A 17,881-nucleotide genomic window follows, 5' to 3' on the forward strand; every position below is an offset into this window, starting at 1 on the left:
GCCAATATCATGCACAGCCACCAGCTTGACTGGGATGATTGTCGTTCACTCATGTCCATCTTCTTCACTTCTGATGAGTGCTGATGAGTATACCAGGCAACCAGAGCTTGGCTAGTCACACAAGCACCACCACAGACTGCAAATCCAGAGTGATGGGCAGACAAGAGAATCCCAGACACCAGACCAGACTGGGACTCCAACACTCCATATGGGCTCCAATCCATCCAACACATGAGACAAGCTATCCTGGAGGGAGCCCATCAAGGGGCAAGAGGGGAAACCAACCTCGCCATGATCAGTGAAGTCACACAGAAGTCTGATGAGCTGCCTAGCAAGTTCTATGACTGGCTATGTGATGCCTGTTGTCGGTACACCCCAGTGGATCCCGAGGCCCCTGCAAACCAATCCATGATTAACACTGCCTTCATCCAACAGTCTGCCCCTGATGTTCACCAAAAGCTGCAAAAAACAGAGGGCTTCACAGGTGCCAACATTTACCAACTCATTAGCTTAGCAGCCAAGGTGGTGGCAAACCAAAAAAAATGGCTAAATGAGAAAAGGAAAAATATTTGGAAAAAAAGGCAAAGATCCTGGACATGGCATTCAAGGAGGTAGGTGAAGGGACTGAAGGCCGAAGAGGGGGCCCCAACAGGAAAGGACAGAAAAACCCTCTGGGAGGAACCAATGCACATACTGTAAGGAAGAAGAACATTAAAGAGATGAGTGTCCTAACAAGGGGAAAAAGGAAAATGTGAGAGTGGCTGCTGCCAAATCCAAGGAAGCCTACAACCTAGAGACAAACGCAGCCTGGAAAATGCATCCAACTGAGGCAGACCATGCTCCCTTCTGATCAGCCCTCAGGATCCCATGGTCAAGACTGATGTAGAAGGCTGCCAAATAGACTTCATTCTGGACATGGGGTGGTCATTTCCACTGTGAAAACTCCAAATGGCCGGCTCACTAAGGACTCAATTACCACTATAGGGGCCCCTTGGAACACTAAGAAGTACCAGTTCTGCAAGCCCTGAGAACGCACAGTTGGTGGACACCAGGTCAGACGCTGATTTCTGTATGTACCACAGGCTCCAAGCCCTCTTCTGGGAAGAGACTTACTTTCTAAACTGGGCAGCAGAGTATCTATGGACTTGGGACTGCCTGGCATGAATGCCTTGCCAGTGCTAACCTTAGAGGTCATTCTTAAGGAAGGGTAGCACAGGATTAGGTGTCCTGATCCAGCCACTGGGGCCATGGAATGGACCAGTAGCCTACCTGTCCAAGAAGCTAGACCCTGTGGCCTCAAATTGGCCCCCATGCCTCCGGGCATTGGCAGCAGCGGTCCTCTTAATACAAGAAGCAGATAAACTGACTCTGGACAAAACATCATGCTTGGGGTTCCCACCAAGTAACTTCTTTGCTCAATGGCACCACCAGTCAGTGGATGATTGGAGAAGGAGTGGCCAGATATCAGGCTTTATTGGGTAAAACCCCCCGGATAACAGTCTAAGTGGTGAGGACTCTCAATTTGGCCATATATTTACCAGAAGAGGAGGGGGAGCCCCTCCACTCCTGTGAAGAGATTTTAGATGAAATCTTCTCTTCTCAACCCAACTACATGGACACTGCTATTCCCAATGCTGACCTGTGAGCCAACCTATCTTTGCCTTCCAATGAGAGGAGTCACAGTCAGGGGGACAACAACAGTTAACCTGGAACTGTCTCCCACAGGGTTTCAAGAAGTCCCCAACCATCTTTGCAACTGCTCTGACATCAGATTTACGAGCATACCCAGCAAAAAAGCTGGCTACACACTCTTGCCTCCTCCTTGCAGCAACAAGACACCAAGACAGTCTTAAAGGGACAGAGCTCCCACTCTTCTCTTTTATAAAAAGCTGGATACAAAATATCTTTTAAAAAGGCTCTGATCTGTCAAGACCAAGTCAAGTATTTGGGGTTTCACATCTCCCAAGGCTAGAAAAACCTTGACACAAAAAGAAAACAAGCTTTCTGTTTAATACCAACTCCAACTACAAAAAGACAAATCAGTGAGTTCTTAAAAATGGCTGGGTTCTGCCAAATTTGGATACCTATTTTCTCACTGCTAACAAAGCCTTTATATAAAACCACAAAGGGGAGGACAAAAGGGAGCCTCTAATCTGGAAATCTAAACAACAACAGGCTTTTCGTGCCATCAAGGAGACATTAGTGAGTGCCCCTACTCTGGGACCCCCAGATGTGAAAGCTTTTCTTCCTCTATGTATATGAGAAAAATGACATAGCAATTGGAGTCCTGACCCAATTCTTAGGCTCATGACGTTGGCCGGTGGGTTATCTCTCCAAACAGTAGGATTCAATGGCAAAGGGATGGCCTCCCTGAGTGTGAGCTCTCACAGTCACAGCCTTCCTGGTATCAGAGAAAAAAAGTTAATACTGAGAGAGAAAATAACTGTTAGGGTCCCACATTCTGTAGTGACTGTAATGAAATACAAGGGACAGTATTGGCCGACAAATGCCAGGATGGACAGATACCAGAGTATGCTCTGCAAAAATCCACAAGTAAAGTAAAAGTTGTCTGGACTTTAAACCCATCGACTCTCCTCCTGTTAGCTGCGGGGCCTCCAGATCATGACTGTATTGAAGTTTTTAATGAGGTCTTCTTAAGCCTCTTTGATCCGGTAACCAGGCGCCTCACCAGCCTAGCTAGCAATATTTGTAAACAATGTAAAACATGTGTCAAAAATAACCCCAAATAGGGGATCCTCCCCAAACCAGGACACCAGCATGTGCTCAAATTTACCCTGAGGAGGGGACTTCAGGCTTGCTCTAGTCACAAACCGGAAGCTGACTAGTCTACGCACGGCAGAAGCTTGAGGAGTCAACTGGACAGACAGTTAATGGACTGTTGTTTCTCATGGGCAATGTTCTATGGTGATGTTTAAATTCTGCCATCCCTTGCCTATCTCTCTTTTGGTATCATAAGCTTTTTCTGTTCAGTAGCAATAACAGTAACTGCCCCAGAAGGACAGAGCCTAAATCAAGAGGCTCTTTCCGATAATCTTTCTCTCCTACTAACAGGGTGTGATATTGTTTGTGGATGTTTCTATCCTGAGTTCTCTTTGCAAATGGTAATGCCTCATGGCGACTTTCCCAAAGTAACCTGGGTGATAAGTATGTGCCAGAAGAGGACAGAAAACTCCTCCACTCCTGTGAGGAGATTCTAGACAAAGTCTTTTACAGGATAAAAACAGGGCCCCATGGATAGCCCCCCTCGCAGGCCCACTCACTGTGTTACTCTTACTACTGTTCCTAGGGCCTTGTGTGATAAACCTCCTCACCAGGTTCATTTGAAACTAGATAAACACTGTTAAATTACAGTTAGTGAGACAGTACCAAAGACTGTCTCTAAATAACTTCCCAGAAACAGTCATAAGGGATTATGATGGAGAAGAGGAGGGAATGATAAGGAAACCCAGAGAAAGATGAAAGCTGGGAAAAGAACCAAAGACTAGTAAAGCGCTTACCCTTAGCTGGGGCCCCTGCATCCAGCTATTTTGTTAGAAATTGTGGACAGCCTTCATCCACAGCTGTGCTGACATGATATATTGTAACCTGAACAGCTAACTGCCAAGTCTGCTTCTGCACTCCCTTCTTGCTTGCTGCTGCTTTTCTCAGTATAAAAACCTCAGCCACCCTGAGCTCGGGGCCTGCACCATTTTGGAGATATCCAGGTGCTGGCAGGATACATAATAAACCTTCCTTTCCTCCAACCACCTGGGTACAGTCATACTGACTGTACCGTTCCTGCAACAAGCCTTCAGGAGAAACCCTCTCACAGGGAACTCTCTTCCAGGGCAGAGTCTGGATTCCAGGACTTGTGTGCAGACAGGTAAAGCAGGTGAGTGTGTCAACAGCAATCTCACGTGCCTCCTCCTCATAGGGGACAAGAGCCCACTGCTGCAAGTGGGGATAGAAAACATGAGGTGGGGCTAATGCTGGGGTGCCTGGAGGGGCCTGAGGGAGGATGTCCTGGCACTCAGCCTCTGATTTCCTTGCAGGGACCATCCCAAACCGAAAGTTTGGGCTGAACCAGCTTCTGTGAAGACCTGGGGTATGCCTGTGACCATATGGTGTGAGGGGACCCTCAATGCCCAGGAGTACTGCATGTTTAAAGAAGGAATCCCAGTACCCTGGGACAGACAGTACTCACTGCAGCCCAGGAACAAGACCCAGTTCTCAATCCCATCCATGTCAGACATGTATGCAGGGCAATATTACTGTTAATATTATATTTCTTCTGGATAGTCCGAGCACAGTGACACCCTGGAGCTGGTGGTGACTGGTGAGTACATGGAGGTGTCCCAGCCCTAGGCTCTGCATGAGGAAGGGGCTCTGATCTCTGGGGAGTCCTGCTCATAAGGTCCATCCATGGGGATTATCTCAGAGATGTGAGCCCATTTAACATACCATCCCCTTCTCTCCTAGAAGCTTACAGCAAACCCAGACTCTTACCCTACCCAGTCCTGTGGTGACCACAGGAGGCAATGTAACCCTCCAATGTGTCTCATGGCATGGCAGGGATTTGCCAGTTTCATTCTGATGAAGGAAGAAGAACACACTCTCTCTTGGGCCCTAGATTCACAGCAACATTCATATGAATATTTACAGGCCCTTTTCTCAGTTGGCCCTGTGACCCCCAGACACAAGTGGACTTTCAGATGCTACAGCTATGACAGGAGAAAACTACAGTTGTGGTCAATATGCAGTGAGCCCCTGGAGCTCCTGGTTTCAGGTGAGGAAGCTTAATTTTTGACACAGTTATCTTTAGAATCCCTCATACTTTGTCATGAGCCCTGCTCCCAATGTGAGGGAGGCTGTGTGACCCTGAGTCAGAGCCCCAGAGTGCAGAGACAATAAGATAAAAATCTGCCCTTCAGCTCTTAACCTGTCTTCCCTCCAGGGTTGTTCAGAATGTCATCCCTCCTAACCCAGGAGGGCTCTGTGTTGACACCTGAAGAGAAGCTGACACTCCAGTGTCACTTTGCCTTTGGCTATGACAGATTTTCTCTGTCCAAGGAAGGGGAACATGAATTCCCTCAGTTTCCTGGCCAGCATCCCTGGGTTGAGCTCTCTCAGGCTGAAATTCCAATAGGGCCTGTGAGTGGCTCCCACAGGGGCAGGGGCAGATGCTTTGATGCATACAACCTCACCTCTAGGTGATGGGTTCTCAGTGAACCCCATCCCCAATATCCTAATCGCAGTGAGGAGTCCAGAAGTATCAGTCTGAAACCACAAAATACTTTGTTTTGTGGCACTGGGGTTTGAACTCAAGGCCTGGCACTTGCTAGGCAAGTGCTTTTACTGTTGGAGCCACTACTCCAGTGTCAGATTTCAGACACTGTACAGGCCCTGCTGGCCGAGCCCCAGGATGTGATGGCCAGGATGAGGTCTGTGTGTTCCAGGAGGGATGGGGGGAAGAGTCAGAGAAAAGAGCATCAGAGAGATGTGGATCCTGAAACACAGGCCCTGTGAGTTCTTAGCTGAGAACAAGGTGGGGCATCCCTCACCCTCCTTCTTCTCTCTAGGACAACTCCATGACAGAGCTTTCCTCTTGGTGCAGCCTGACCACAATGCCCCCAGGACAGGATGTGACCCTGTTATACACTCAAGAGCTGGATGGACACTTTATTCAGTCCAAGGATGGGGCAGCTGACTCCCCCACATGTCTCAGATGTAAGTCCTGCGATCAGCATCACCAGATAGAATTCTCCCTGAATGCTGTGACCTCAGCCTTCTGGGGGAACCTACAAATGCTATGGGTCTCGCAGCTCATTCCCCTACAACAGCTCTGATAAGGTAACAGCTCATGTGGTGAAGCGGAGGGCAGACGGGGAAGGTCATTCATTACTGGGAGGAAAAGACAGGACCTCAATCACTGGGCTCTGACTCCTGACACTCAGACAGAGTTAAATGGTAGAAGGGATGAAATGAGAGGAAGTGATGCTCACAGGAAACAGAAACAGTCAGATGGTGGTGGACAGAAGCCCCAACTTTACCTCCCTATGCTGCCATCTAAGAATAACCTTCTTCAGGTGTTCCTCTTTTCACCATGTCCTGACTCCATGATCATTGAAACACCTTCAGGCTCAATGGAGATGATCTAAACTCATCTCAATAGCATTTCACAGATCAGGAGAGAGTCTGTGTTTAGAGGAGCAGGGAGGGGTGGTCCTTAAAGGTGTGTCTTCATGGGTGTCTAGGCTAACGGATAGGGTAGTGTGTTGTTCTGGAGGTCAGAGGAGTGGAGATGTTGGAGTCTCAGGAAGGAGGGACCCAAGTGGACAGAATGGACAAGCATGTCCTTGCTCTTCTTCCTGGAGCACTGCTCACAGCAGATTCAGTACCAGGGGAGAATAGGGCAGACCATGAGCCCAGGAGCCAGGTTTGGGAGGGACCCCTAGAAGATTGACAGTCTGTGTTTGCTCAGTCTGTCCTTGGGAGGTGGCCATCTGAAAGGGACCTCTGCCTTACATCTGAGTTTGCCATGTAAAGCAGGGGAGTGGTCTGGTCCCCTCATTTCTGACCTCTGGGGAATCTGGGGTGGGAGGATCTTAAAACTGCTGAGTTTCCAGCCCTCTCTGTTTTTTGTGCTTCTCTCAATAGCTGTGAGTTGTGAGGATGAAAAAGCTGAGGGAGGGGAAAGTGTTTGAGTTTTACCCACTAGTCCTCTGTCTCAGTGTAGTAAGACAAAACCACAGTGTTGGGGAAAAGGCAAAGATTTCTCAATCTCTACTGCCTTTTAATTGGTTCCTCTCTTATGGATCACACAGATATTTAGATTTGCTAAGAGCAAGCACTGCCCCCTGTCATAGTGTTGTGGGCAAAGGTGAGGGAAACAAAGTCACTGAGACCATTTTGCAGAAAGCAGGAATTTTTATTACTCTAGGGGACTCAGGAGAGAGAATTCCTCAAAGCCCTGAGCCTTGATTAGAGTCAGGAGATGAGTTACATACCCCCCAGGTGGTTTATGTAACCAGGGTTTTTTGCAGTATATGGTTCACAGGTGGTCAGAAAGACAAGCCAGTTACAGAGAAACAAGTTGGTTACAGAGTTTTTCTCCAACCCCCCTACAGAATGTGGTCATAGTCACAGGAAGCTTAGCTGAAGGTCCGTGACACTTTTGAGCTTGCAGAAAGCTACTTGTAGCCCCCAGAGTAGGGGATTCAAGGCAAATTCTAGACACAATAAATCCCAGAAAGCCACATTGGCTCCAACAATAGTTCTGCATGACCTGCTGAATGCAGCCTGTTCCAGGGGCTGTGTGAGGAGCAGAGGAGGTAGAAGAGACTGTATGAGCAAGATGAGGTGTCCAGGACTGACTTGGAGTCAGGGAAGATGCCTGGGCTGGTGGGGGAGAAATAGTGGCTGGGTCATGTTTGAACAGGACACAGGTCTAATTCCTCATTTCTGAGGGACTCTGAGGACACAGGCCCTCACTCACACCTGCAGGGTCCCTGAGTCCTCTGACAGCAGGGAAGGAGTCTGCTAGGCCATTTTGGAGTCTGACTGTAAGTGAGGCTGGAGCTCCCACAGCTCATTCCTTTAGGAAGATGCATCCAAGGTGTGGGTACATCTGGGCAAGCCCCTCCTGAGCTCATGAAGGGGATTTCATTCTCAGTGCACACCTGAGACCAGGAATAGCCAAGAACCTACACACTGAGATCACTCAAAGATGCCCAGCTTGTCTGTGTGCAATTCCAATGGCTTCCACTCTGCATTTACCGTCTACACTTGTGTACTGTGACTCAGCACAGGTTCTGAAATCACAGATCACAGTGAGGCTGAGCACACCATGAGGAGCCCAGAGGGAGCCCTGCCACAGCAGGGAAAGGGATCATTCATGATCTGCATGGAGTTCTGTCGTGAGGATCAGACAGGAATGTGGAGCTCAGGTGAGGACTCAGGGCTCTTCAATGGTTCACACAAATTCTTTGTTTCTCAGAAACAGCTGAGAGCACCAGCCCATCACAGAACATGTTAGATACAAAGACTGGTGAGTAAGGGTAATTCTGAGAGATGGGGTGGACACAAATGATCTATTCTCATTCAGGGTAGGCAGGTGTGCTGGGTAGTTATCCAGGTATCCTGGGGTGATTTGGACTTCCCTGACACCTGTGACATTAGGTTCACAATCCCCAGTTTTACAGCCACAGGACTATATGCTGGAGAATGGGTGTGGCTGGTCTGGTCCTCGTGGTCTTTGGGATTCTGCTTTTTGAGGCTCTGCACAGTGAAAGAAGGACTGGACATGCAACCCAGGGATAAACAAGACAAAGAGCAGTGCACCACACAGTGTGATGGAGATTGCCAGGAAGTTATGGAAGAAAATTGTTGCAAAAATTGGGAATTGTATTTTGAGAACATGTGATCCAGATACATTTTTGTTCTATCCTATGTTGTTAATCAGATATAAGCTTTCATTTTTCTATCTTTATATTTTTCTGAGGATGAGCTTTTCTCATCTTTTATGATGTAAGTTTCTTAGACTATTTAATATCTATGTTTCCGTTGAGGAGTAGCCTGACCTGGTCCCACTGGACTGAAGTTGAGGTGCAGTCAGGGACACATTCCTTTCTGGAGGCTCTGGGTAGATCTGTGTCCTGGTCTTTTCAGCTTCAGAAGGACGCTGGGTTCCATGGCCCATGGCCCTCATCTTCTTTCCATCACCATATAAATCTATCCCTAACCCTGACCCTCTGTGCTTCAGAAGTTTTTACTCTTAAGGCATCTTGTAATGGCATTAGGTGACACAAGCAGAGTCCAAGATGATTTCTGTCCATCTCAAGGACATAAGTTTAGTCACATCTGCAAAGTCCCTGTTGTCACTAATGTAAGTAACTGATGGGTCACATCAACATGAAGACAGTTTTCTTCTGGGACTTTGCCCCCCCCCATTGTGTTGGCAAAGTCCCCAACCTATGAGCCCTTACTAAATCCAGTCAGAACATGAACCTCACCTGGGAGGCACTGAGTGTCTCCTTCTCAATGTCATATAACATGTAACTCAAATTTAGATGTGGATGTGTATGAATCCCAGAATGCTCATGTCCTAAATGAAAATGGGAATTTTTCATTCTTTGCAATCAGAAAATGCATTGAATGTCCTATGAGAGCTCGATTCCCATATTGAATGCATTCATGACTAATTGGAGTTGATTACTCCTGTGATAATTTTATTTTATTTCAGGTAATGAGATCCACTCATGGGAAGACTTTGTACATGACAGTCTGTAAAGCTTCCCTCTTCCTCACAAGAATGCTTCATCCAGATAAATCAAATTTGCTATTGATGTCAGATCTACACCTCACCTCCCTTACCTCAATTCCAAATCCACACAACAGGCGATGTGTTTTGTCCTGCCATAGTTCTTTAAACATTTCTGTCATGAAAGGAATCCTAGTTCTCATTTCAGACTTGTGCAATCATTTTATTAATTCAGTTGTTTCCTATGACAGTAGACCTTCCAGGAGGGAGAGAACTTACTTGCTTTTCAAAACTTCTTCTCTTCATCTTCTGGGATGGCCCCAGGTTTGCTTACTTAAGTTTTTCTTAAATAAAGGGTATAGTATTTACAGAATGGGGAGTGGAGGAACAATTGAGCCACGGCCAAGGACAAGTCCTGCCTGGGTGATGTGAGGGAAGTTCAGTGGTCAGAAAAGGGATGGAGTCACTGAGAAAAGACATGGCACTGCCAGGATCCATCATACTGTGTGTCACTTAGAAGGCAAGGCCTCAGTGACAGCTGTGAGCACAGGTGGTTTATTTGAGATGCAAGAATGAGGGAGGAGTGTTCAGAAGTGAGAATGGGGGGTAGGATGACGAAAGAGAGTAGAAAGTGGGCTCCTGAGGTCAGCCTGCACTGTCATCCCTGAGTAGGAATGGGGACAGTACACACCAGCATCTCTAATAGTGAGAGGATTTCATCCAAATCATCTTCATGAGAGGACCTTCCTGGGACAGTTCATGGGTTCCCACAGTCTGCTGTTTGAAGTTTCCACAAGCTTGTCAGTGTCTTCACTGTTTTGGGCAGAAATTGCTTCTAATAAGTTCCTTACACACAGATGTGGAGAGACACATGAGGATGTAGTACAGGAATTCTGTCCACACGATGCTTAGTGATATAAAACTGTGGACCAGACCTAATATGCAGTCAACAGTGACAGAAAGGGACATCCAGGAAGTGCTAGATATATGTGATTAAAACCAAATTTCAGAGCTGTTAACTTAGTGTCAGGCAATTTGACATTTAGCTCTGGGCAAACCTCTGCTTCTTTGTCTTCTGGACCATGTGATGAAATTTATTTTACATGTGCTTCAGTTACTTCTTCCTCTTTCCCCTCACATTCTTTGTCTCAATTCTGAAATCAGAATGTCTCCTTCTAAGGAGAAGAAAGCCAAAAATGAGTAACCACTTTGTTGAACTGACCACAGTCCATGTCGTCCCAGGATACATTAACTGGATCCTGGGCTCATGGGCGCTGGGCAGTCCTGGGAGTCAAGACAAGCAGCTGTCTGAGGATGAAACCCATGCTGAATCTTCTGATTTTTCTTTCTTACTGGTTTGAGGTTTTTAATATTGTAATTGAATTATTTCTCTTGTTTCATTTTATGTTTAATAGATAAATAATTGTACCTATTTTGGGGGTCTGATGATGTTATGACATATGGATACATAGAAGAGTGACTCTTCATTTCTTTCTGGTGAGGACACTTAAAATCTTCTCTTCTGCAACTTTTGAGCCATACAATATATTGTTATTAATTATAGCCAGGATGGGGAACAACAGATCTGAAAAACTCCTTCTCCCTGTCTAATGAAACTTTGTAGCCTTGGCCAGTATCTTCCTTTCCTCACTCCAACACAACCAACACTCTCTAATTACTCACATTATCCTCTCTGCTTCTATTACTTTGATTTTTAAAAATTCCACATAGAAGTAAGATCACGTGGTATCTTTTTGTGTCTGGCCTATTTCACTGGTGAAGGCACATAAATAAATGTGGTAGAAAAGGACGCAGGTACTGGTTACCTGCCTGGAGCCTCCTGTGTGTGGTCAGAAATTGCAGAGAGCACAGATAAACAGCCAGGAGAGGAGAAAGATCAATTTGTTACACAAAGAAACTGGTAAGGATTTTCTGGTAGACCTAGGGAATAGCAGTGTCATAGCCAAGGGGCTTCTTGATCTCGCTTGTCATCTGGTTCAATCAACTTTTAAAGAATACTCCAGAAAATCTGGCTTGGGAGGATGGTTTTATTCCTATTGTTGTATTTTTATATTGTAGTTGAGCATTATTTTGTTAACTAGTTTGATTAATTATTTTTCCATGGAAATGTCTTCATAAACATCTTATTCTGCCCCATACATATATGCAATTATTATTTGTCAATGAAAAATTAGATAAGTTTGTGAAGAACTTTTATATTTTGAAATTATTTGCCCTGTGAATTAGACTCCTCACTACTATTCTTGCATTTCCAGTACTTTTTCCTTTCTCTCTGTGTGCCAGGACACTGGGCCAATTTTCATGAATAAAAAAAACATGAATATTATAAGACTTGGGACTGATTGTAACCAAATGTTTGTACTCAATAAGCTTGTTGCAATGTACAACTCTACCTGTGCGTGGATTACAGGTGTGATACTATGTTGGGAGAAAGGGAAAAGATAGAGTTACCCAGGCAGGAGCATCCAGCCCTTTGAGGCTGTTAAATACGAGGGAGATATGAGTGTGTGACTCTTGGAGATGCTGCAGACATGGAATGTGGGTTAGAAACTATGGATCCTGCAGTGAGAGTGGAGGGTGCAGAAATCACTCAATGATAAAGCAATCAGAGAAGTGGTAAGTGGTTGTGATAAAAATTAACTCATACAAACCAGCAGATTTCATATACCAAGAAATGAACAGGAAGAAGTACTTGGAAGGGAAAAATCTCAACCTCACTTTGAGTATCAATGAAAATAAAAAAAAATAAGGGCAATCATAATACTAATGTGAAAAATCTTAAGTACACATAAATGTACACTTTTCGAAAATCTCTGAATGGAACCCATAGTAGGCAGGAACAAGTGGGGACATGTGCCTCATCCTTATATATAAAGATTCTGTGATAAAGAAGTCTGTTTTCCTAAGTTAACTATTAAGGTTACTGAAGTCCCTAGAAATTTGCTAACAAGCTTTTGTTCTGGAACTAAACAAATTGTTGGTGGAGTTCACATTGAAAAATAAAAATGAAAGAATAGCTAGGAAAATACTAAAAAGGTAGAGTTGTGGGAGGAGGTGACTATCTTCACCAGGAATAGAAACCCACCACTAAGTCTCTGTAGATGAAGTTCATAGGACAGTGTGGACAGACAAAACAACATGGTGCCAAGTTCAGATGTAGACTGGAGGACACTGGGAAATCTAGCCTGTGACAAACAGGGGACAGCAGATCTCCAGCCTGAGTGTGGACTTCGAAAAAAGGGATGAAGTAAGAACCAGGCCTCACAGTTCATGACATTAAACTCTCCATGAGTCAGAGAAACAAATGTAAAAGCGTAAATAGAAATGTATGTCAGGTCCTATACATCCTTGGCTTTGAGAATGAAATTGAGCCTGTATTTTGAAATCCAGATGTAGTAACAAGAAAGATGGGAAAATGGACTTCATACATCAGGACATTTGTATGTGTGCATGGCACACACAAAAAGGAAATCAATACATACATGGAAAATGAAGAGAAAATATGTATAGCACATCACAAAAGTGCTATGTTTATGAATATCCATATAAATGTGCATAAAATTATACATGATTATAAAAGTTGTAGGCTTATATGGACTACACATTACATATGATGTTACATCACTATATAAATAGAAAAATAAAATATAATTACATATATAAATTTAGCCTTCATCCTTCCATAGACACACACACAGAGATCTTAATTATTAAAGAAAAAGATGGATAAGACATATGATATAAGAATGAGTAAAATGATTAAAAGGGCAATTTAATATTTGAAAATCTGTTGTTCTACCTATATCCAAAGAGAAATGCAAAATTAGACTAACCTGGAATGCATTTTTACCTGTTTGGATAAAATCAGAAGCTTCCTAAACTAGTGCTTTTAGTAAAATTGTAAATGAAAATAACCATATTGTGCTAATATGGTTGGAAGGAATGAAAAGGGAACAGCCCATATTGAGGAAAATTTGTCAGTATTGATCAAAACAACATGTACATTTTTGCTTTTGCCCCAGGAAATATCTTCACAACATCTTCAGAAGGCACACAACCAACAATAAAAATCTATATCCCAAGATTATCAAGGAAGCATTGCTTGGACTTGTGAACTACTGGGAAAGAGGCCAGAAATGTGCATCAAAAGTAGCAGGGGTACATGAGCTCAGGTTCATGCTCAAAATGGAATCAGTGGCTCTGTGAGGAATAGAAGAAAGTTTCCTTTGTATGGAGGACACTTCTTGCTGTGCTGTCAAGTGAAAATAACAAATAATATAGACAAGGAAAATAGTCCTGGAAATCTGGACATTGATGTGAGAGTCAGAATAAATAAGAAATCTGGAGGCATCTGTATGATGACAGAGGGAAATGCAGGAAGCATAAACCTTACTCCACAATATCTAATGTAAGGGATTGTTACAATGTGTTTAACTATAAATGAATGTTTGGGAGCAGTGAAGTTTTTGCTACAGTGACTGTTCAAGTGAAAGTTGAATGAGAAATATTGTATTTACACTGTGTCAAAGTCTCTCACTACAAATCATTGTCTAATTATGAAAGAAAAATTGCAGCTTTTTGTGGAGAAAACCTGGTGGGTGCCAAATCAGGCAGGTGTCAGGGCAAAACCTCACCAGTGAGGAAGGGAAGACAACTTCACTTAGGTGCTGTTGCACTCAAGAATATATCATATCTGGGTACAAACAAGACACAATTTAACACACTAAAAACTGTTGAACAATACAGAGTAATAAAGGGCTTAGACTGGTTTAAGTGCAACATATTCACAGGTAAATACCCAGGTAAAATCCCCACTGAACAATGATCTACACTTAAAAATTGAAGGACAGGAATGCAAAACAGGTCTTGTTAAGGGGAGGATACTAGTGATAAGGGAGGGAAAATGAGTGTGGATATGATTGATGTACTTTCTATACCTATATGAATATGGAACATGAAAAATGGTGAAGTAATTTTAAGAAGGGGAATGAAGAACACCGTAGAGAATAATGGAGAGGATTTAACAAACCAGGGTAAAATATACGTGTAATTAAATTGTCACAATGAAACTCCCCACATAACTCTTATATACTAATAAAAATGGTTTAAAAAAAGAATACAGACTACAAGTATAATAATGAAATGTTGTTGACCTGTGTCTTTCCTTGAAATTAGCTCATGATTTCTTCATTTGCAGAATCCCTTTCTCCTCCATCAGCCCTTAGTCATCTCCACTCTTAATACAAGCTGTGAGCATTGAATGAGAAAAAGCTCCCAAGGTCCCATTCAAACCTACCTGGGATGCCTTAACTTGGGAAAACATGGAGATGAACACAACCATTGGTGACAGAGAGAACTGGGACCATGGACAGAACCAGGATGCTCCTGACCTTCCCGCACTGAGCTCTCTTTACTCCATGGCACATTTGAAAACTCAAATGGGGTTTATGTCAGACAGAAAGTGTTTTCTGAAATAGGAGAAGTCATGACTCTTATCTGGGTCCACTGCAATGTGATCTCAACATAATATCAATGTCCTAGTAAGTAACAGAAAGAGATCAGGGGCAGCATCAGAGAAGGAGGTGAGAAGGTAGAGCAGAGGTGGGAACAGCATGCTGGTCTGTGAGATGGGAGGGATGAGAAGGAAAAGGATGCACAGCCTGTAGGAGTTTGAAGAGGTGAGTGAGCAGTCAGCCCTGGGTCTGCTGAGGGCACAACCCTGAGGGAAATGTGACTCAAGCACAGAGATCACCTTTTACTTAAGGCATGAAAAACTGACAAAATGACCTGAGTTGTTCCAAGCCACTACTCATTACAGCAGAAATAGGAAGTGAATATACTGGATGTGTGTATGTGTGTTTCATACTTTGAGTTCTGAAAATTAGTGACTTTGATATATGTTATTCATGATTGATTTTTTAATATAGAGGAGGTAAAGCCTGGTGGAAGTAGCCAAGGTCACAGACATCACCAGTTCTGTCCAATGTGTCTGCCAAAGTCTGATGTTCACCCCATGCCAGCCTTGGGGAAATGAGAACCAGGCTCCTGTGCAGTGCAGAACCACTTCCTGTAAGGCTGGTGATGTGATAACCATGTGAGAAGCAGGACATTCTCTCTGAGTGGCCACACCTTCCTTGTCTGTCTGTCTAGCCTTCTAGGCCTTGTGGCCTCTATTATCTGTGCAGCACTGACCACTGGGAAAAGATGCCATGATCACCACACTCGTGGCCTTGCTCTGCCTGGGTGAGATGTGAAGGGGGGAGGGAGCTCCATAGTCTGGAGGAACTTCAACCCACAGTCACACCCTGGCCCACAGGAGACCCAGGGGCTCAGAAGGCTGTGGGGAGGAGAAGACCTGCTCAGGCTTCAGGAGCAAACTTCTCACAGGGAACCCTCTTCCAGGACTGAGTCTGCATTCCAAGACTGAAGTGCAGGCAGGTGAGTGTGTCAGCAGCCATTTCAAGTCCCTTCTCCTCACAGGGGACAAAAATCTACTGCTGGACAGTGGGATAGAGAACATGAGGTGGGGGCTAATGCTGGGGAGCCTGGAGGGTTCTGATGCTCAGAGCTGTGGCCTGAGGGAGAATGTCTTGGTACTCAGCTTATGATTTCCTTGCAGGGACCATCTCCAAACCCAGGGTCTGGGCTGAACCAGATTCTGTGATCACTTGGGGTATGCCTGTAACCATCTGGCGTGAGGGGACCCTGGAGGCCCGAGAGTACCACATTTTTAAAGAAGGAATTCCAGTAACCTGGGACAGACAGTACCTGTTGCAGCCCAGAAACAAGTCAAGTTCTCTATCTCATCCATGTCTGAGGTGTATGCAGGGCCATATCACTGTCAGTATTTTATTCCAGCTGGGTGGTCAGAGCACAGTGACCCCATGTAGCTCGTGGTTACATGTGAGAAGACATTGGTGCCCAGTCCCAGGCTCTGACCTCAGGGAGGGGGTCTGATCTCTCACAATCCATCCCGGGTGATTATGTGGAGATGTGATCCCACTTAACACACTGCCCCCTTCTCTCCTAGAAGCCTACAGCAAACCCAGCCTCTCAGCCTTGCCTAGACCTGTGGTGACCACAAGAGGCAATATGATACTGCAATGTGGCTCATAGAAGAGATTGGACAGTTTCACTCTGATGAAGGAAGGAGAATACAAGCTCTACTCGGCCCTGGATTCACAACATTCTTATGAATTTTCCCAGGCCCTGTTCCAAGTTGGCCCTGTGACCCCCAGCCACAGGTGGATATTCAGATGCTATAGCTATGACAGTAGAAAACCATAGGTGTGGTCAATACTCAATGAACCCCTGGAGCTCCTGGTCTTAGGTAAGGTAGCTTAATTTTTGTCACAATTATCTTTAGAATCCCTCATACTTTGTCCAGAGCCCTTCTCCCAGTGGGAGGAAGGCTGTGTGACCCTGACACTGAGGCCCAGAGTGGACAGAAAATGAGATAGGAATCTCCCCTTCAGCTTCTTATTTGTCTTCCTTCAAGGGTTGTCCAGAAAGCCATCCCTCCTAACCCAGGAGGGCCCTGTTTGGACACCTGAAGAGAAGCTGACCCTTCAGTGTCACTCTGCTTTTGGCTCTGACAGATTTGCTCTGTCCAAAGAAGGGGAACCTGACCCTGGTCTCTCAGGCTGACTTCCTCCTGGGACTTGTAAGTGGCTCCCACTGTGACAGGTACAGATGATGGTGAACACAGCCTCTCCTCTAATTGATGGGTTCTCATTGACCCCTAGACATTTAACTCTCATGTGAGGAAAGAAGCATGAGTCAGAAACCAGAAGACACTTTTTTGTGGCAGTAGGGTTTGAACTCAGGACCTCATGTTTGGTAGGCAGGCATTCTTACCTCTTAAGACACTCTGCCAGCCCTAGTCAGAGACAAGACTCTGCACAGACCTGGCTGGGGGACCCCCAGGAGGTAATGGGCGGGATGAGGTCTGTGGGCTTCAGGAGGGAGACATAGAAACCAGTATAGATAGGAGAGAAAGATCAGAGAAAAGAGAAACAGAAAGATACAGATCCTCAGAGACAGGCTCTGTGAGGTCTCAGCTGAGGACAAGGTGAGTCATCCCCTTGCCCTCCTTCTCTCTAGGACAGCTCGGAATAGGCCCTCCCTCTCAGTGCAGACATACCTTGTCCATAGGAGAATATGTGACCATGCTATTTCCATCATGGAGCCCAGAGGACAATTTCCTTGTGTCAAAGAGGAGGCAGCCAAACTCCCCCACCCACCCCATGTCTCAGATCACCAGGCAGAATTCTCCATGACTGCTGTCACTTCAGCCCTTTGGGCCACCTACAAGTGCAATGGGTCTCAAAGCTCATCCCCTACCTGTTGTCACTCCTCAGAGACCCCCTTGTACTCAGAGTCTCAAGTGAGGGGCCCCTGACCCTGTTTTCTCTGATCTTGAAGGGTCACTCAAGACCCTGCCTCCATAACAACTCTGAACTGGGTTGGGAGTGAGGCAATTGGAGGGAGGCTCAGCCAGAAGGAGATTCACCCTCAGGTAAGAGTAGGATAGCAGGATCCTCCCAGGCATGCACCCCACCCCTTTCCTGTAATCCAAAGTTCCATATACACAGTGAGAGA

General features: G+C 45.2%; 1 pseudogene; it reads left to right on the top strand.

The window, feature by feature from the left end:
• Positions 1-291: 291 nt before the first annotated feature.
• Positions 292-17,681, top strand: LOC109674799 (leukocyte immunoglobulin-like receptor subfamily B member 3A; annotated as a pseudogene).
• Positions 17,682-17,881: the final 200 nt, after the last annotated feature.

This window comes from Castor canadensis, chromosome 16 (genome assembly GCF_047511655.1).
Source record: "Castor canadensis chromosome 16, mCasCan1.hap1v2, whole genome shotgun sequence".
In the NCBI taxonomy this organism is placed as follows: Eukaryota; Metazoa; Chordata; class Mammalia; order Rodentia; family Castoridae; genus Castor; species Castor canadensis.